This window comes from Cherax quadricarinatus, chromosome 97, assembly GCF_038502225.1.
Source record: "Cherax quadricarinatus isolate ZL_2023a chromosome 97, ASM3850222v1, whole genome shotgun sequence".
NCBI classification, from domain to species: Eukaryota; Metazoa; Arthropoda; class Malacostraca; order Decapoda; family Parastacidae; genus Cherax; species Cherax quadricarinatus.
In genome coordinates, this window is record NC_091388.1 from 6,653,668 (window position 1) to 6,658,112 (window position 4,445).

Here is a 4,445-nt window from a genome sequence, read left to right on the forward strand (position 1 = left end):
TACAGAGGTACATAATGGGTCCAGAGACTGTACCTCAACATTACAGAGGTACATAATGGGTCTAGGGACTGCACCTCAACATTACAGAGGTACATAATGGGTCCAGAGACTGTACCTCAACATTACAGAGGTACATAATGGGTCTAGGGACTGTACCTCAACGTTACAGAGGTACATAATGGGTCTAGGGACTGTACCTCAACGTTACAGAGGTACATAATGGGTCCAGAGACTGTACCTCAACATTACAGAGGTACATAATGGGTCCAGAGACTGTACCTCATCATTACAGAGGTACATAATGGGTCCAGGGACTGTACCTCAACATTACAGAGGTACATAATGGGTCCAGGGACTGTACTTCAACATTACAGAGGTACATAATGGGTCCAGGGACTGGACCTCATCATTACAGAGGTACATAATGGGCCCAGGGACTGGACCTCATCATTACAGAGGTACATAATGGGTCCAGGGACTGTACCTCAACATTACAGAGGTACATAATGGGTCCAGGGACTGGATCTCATCATTACAGAGGTACATAATGGGTCCAGGGACTGTACCTCAATATTACAGAGGTACATAATGGGTCCAGGGACTGTACCTCAACATTACAGAGGTGCATAATGGGTCCAGGGACTGGACATCATTACAGAGGTACATAATGGGTCCAGGGACTGTAACTCAACATTACAGAGGTACATAATGGGTCCAGGGACTGGGCCTCATCATTACAGAGGTACATAATGGGTCCAGGGACTGGACCTCAACATTACAGAGGTACATATTGGGTCCAGGGACTGTACCTCAACATTACAGAGGTACATAATGGGTCCAGGGACTGTACTTCAACATTACAGAGGTACATAATGGGTCCAGGGACTGGAGCTCATCATTACAGAGGTACATAATGGGTCCAGGGACTTACAGAGGTACATAATGGGTCCAGGGACTGTGCCTCAATATTACAGAGGTACATAATGGGTCCAGGGACTGTACCTCAACATTACAGAGGTACATAATGGGTCCAAGGACTGGGCCTCATCATTACAGAGGTACATAATGGGTCCAGGGACTGGACCTCAACATTACAGAGGTACATAATGGGTCCAGGGACTGTACCTCAACATTACAGAGGTACATAATGGGTCCAGGGACTGTACTTCAACATTACAGAGGTACATAATGGGTCCAGGGACTGGACCATCATTACAGACGTACATAATGGGCCCAGGGACTGGACCTCATCATTACAAAGGTACATAATGGGTCCAGGGACTGTACCTCAACATTACAGAGGTACATAATGGGTCCAGGGACTGGAGCTCATCATTACAGAGGTACATAATGGGTCCAGGGACTTACAGAGGTACATAATGGGTCCAGGGACTGTGCCTCAATATTACAGAGGTACATAATGGGTCCAGGGACTGTACCTCAACATTACAGAGGTACATAATGGGTCCAGGGACTGGGCCTCATCATTACAGAGGTACATAATGGGTCCAGGGACTGGACCTCAACATTACAGAGGTACATAATGGGTCCAGGGACTGTACTTCAACATTACAGAGGTACATAATGGGTCCAGGGACTGGACCATCATTACAGACGTACATAATGGGCCCAGGGACTGGACCTCATCATTACAAAGGTACATAATGGGTCCAGGGACTGTACCTCAACATTACAGAGGTACATAATGGGTCCAGGGACTGGAGCTCATCATTACAGAGGTACATAATGGGTCCAGGGACTTACAGAGGTACATAATGGGTCCAGGGACTGTGCCTCAATATTACAGAGGTACATAATGGGTCCAGGGACTGTACCTCAACATTACAGAGGTACATAATGGGTCCAGGGACTGGGCCTCATCATTACAGAGGTACATAATGGGTCCAGGGACTGGACCTCAACATTACAGAGGTACATAATGGGTCCAGGGACTGTACCTCAACATTACAGAGGTACATAATGGGTCCAGGGACTGTACTTCAACATTACAGAGGTACATAATGGGTCCAGGGACTGGACCATCATTACAGACGTACATAATGGGCCCAGGGACTGGACCTCATCATTACAAAGGTACATAATGGGTCCAGGGACTGTACCTCAACATTACAGAGGTACATAATGGGTCCAGGGATTGGACCTCATCATTACAGACGTACATAATGGGCCCAGGGACTGGACCTCATCATTACAAAGGTACATAATGGGTCCAGGGACTGTACCTCAACATTACAGAGGTACATAATGGGTCCAGGGATTGGACCTCATCATTACAGACGTACATAATGGGCCCAGGGACTGGACCTCATCATTACAAAGGTACATAATGGGTCCAGGGACTGTACCTCAACATTACAGAGGTACATAATGGGCCCAGGGACTGGACCTCATCATTACAGAGGTACATAATGGGTCCAGGGACTGTACCTCAACATTACAGAGGTACATAATGGGTCCAGGGACTGTACCTCAAAGTTTTGATAACTCAAGAAGTTACAAAAGTACTGAAGTATTTACACGTTTATATCTGGTCACAATCATGAACAAGTTGGTAGGTAAGACACACAGGCAACAATTAGGCAACTTTATTCCGAAACGTTTCGCCTACACAGTAGGCTTCTTCAGTCGAATACAGAAAGTAGGCAGGAACAGTAGAGATGTGAAGACGATGTAATCAGTCCATCAGCCTTGAAGAAGCCTACTGTGTAGGCGAAACGTTTCCGAATATAGTTGCCTAACTGTTGCTTATGTGTCTTACCTACCAACCTGTCGGTATTGTATACCATTTTGATGTTCGTGAACAAGTTACAAAGGTACTTATGGGACTTGATAAGCTGATAAGTCACTAGTAAACTAAACGTTTACATTATCTTACTTACACTTCATTGTCTGATTTACACACTGTATATGCATGAATGATTTACACTGTATATGCATGAATGAATTAGACACATGTGCAACATCTGGGTATCTTTATTTGCAGACGTTTAACCATCCAGTGGCTTTATCAATACAAGAACTTAATGTGAAGTCTGTAGAATTGTATACAAAAGAAGAGCACGTGATCTTGAAGATTCTGGAGCACAGACCGGGAGATTGGTGCTTATTTATTGGTGTCAGGTGAGGGACGTACAGCAGACCAGGTAACAATACCTTTGGTGCTTATTTATTGGTGTCAGGTGAGGGACGTACAGCAGACCAGGTAACAATACCTTTGGTGCTTATATATTGGTGTCAGGTGAGGGACGTACAGCAGACCAGGTAACAATACCTTTGGTGTTTATTTATTGGTGTCAGGTGAGGGACGTACAGCAGACCAGGTAACAATACCTTTGGTGCTTATTTATTGGTGTCAGGTGAGGGACGTACAGCAGACCAGGTAACAATACCTTTGGTGTTTATTTATTGGTGTCAGGTGAGGGACGTACAGCAGACCAGGTAACAATACCTTTGGTGCTTATATATTGGTGTCAGGTGAGGGACGTACAGCAGACCAGGTAACAATACCTTTGGTGCTTATATATTGGTGTCAGGTGAGGGACGTACAGCAGACCAGGTAACAATACCTTTGGTGCTTATATATTGGTGTCAGGTGAGGGACGTACAGCAGACCAGGTAACAATACCTTTGGTGCTTATATATTGGTGTCAGGTGAGGGACGTACAGCAGACCAGGTAACAATACCTTTGGTGCTTATATATTGGTGTCAGGTGAGGGACGTACAGCAGACCAGGTAACAATACCTTTGGTGCTTATATATTGGTGTCAGGTGAGGGACGTACAGCAGACCAGGTAACAATACCTTTGGTGTTTATATATTGGTGTCAGGTGAGGGACGTACAGCAGACCAGGTAACAATACCTTTGGTGTTTATATATTGGTGTCAGGTGAGGGACGTACAGCAGACTAAGTAACAATACCTTCAGCTGGTACACGTCCCTCACCTGACGCCAGTATATAAGCACCAGTCTTCCTGTCTGTGCTTCACAGTCTCCAAGACTACGGTGATCTACACAACTCCATGACTGTGGGACAGATTACCTCATGTTTTGTATATATTTCTACAGTCTTCACATTATGTCCTTGTATTGTATTGATAAAGCCACTGGTTGGTGTAGCGTCTACAAATAGAGATACCCAGATATTGGGTATGTGTCTAATTCTCCAACAGGATGGGCGTGGGGTAATTCCCTATTTACTATCACCATCCCAATACTACAAGTAACCTACAACTACCACTATCAGTATTACCACCACTTTATACCACCATTAATATTACCACCATCACCACCACTACCACCATCAATATTAGCACCACTACCACCACCCCTCCCAATGCTACAAACAACGTACAACTACCATCCCCGATATTACCATCACTATCTACCACCATCACTACCTACCATTGCCTTTGTAGACCTTAA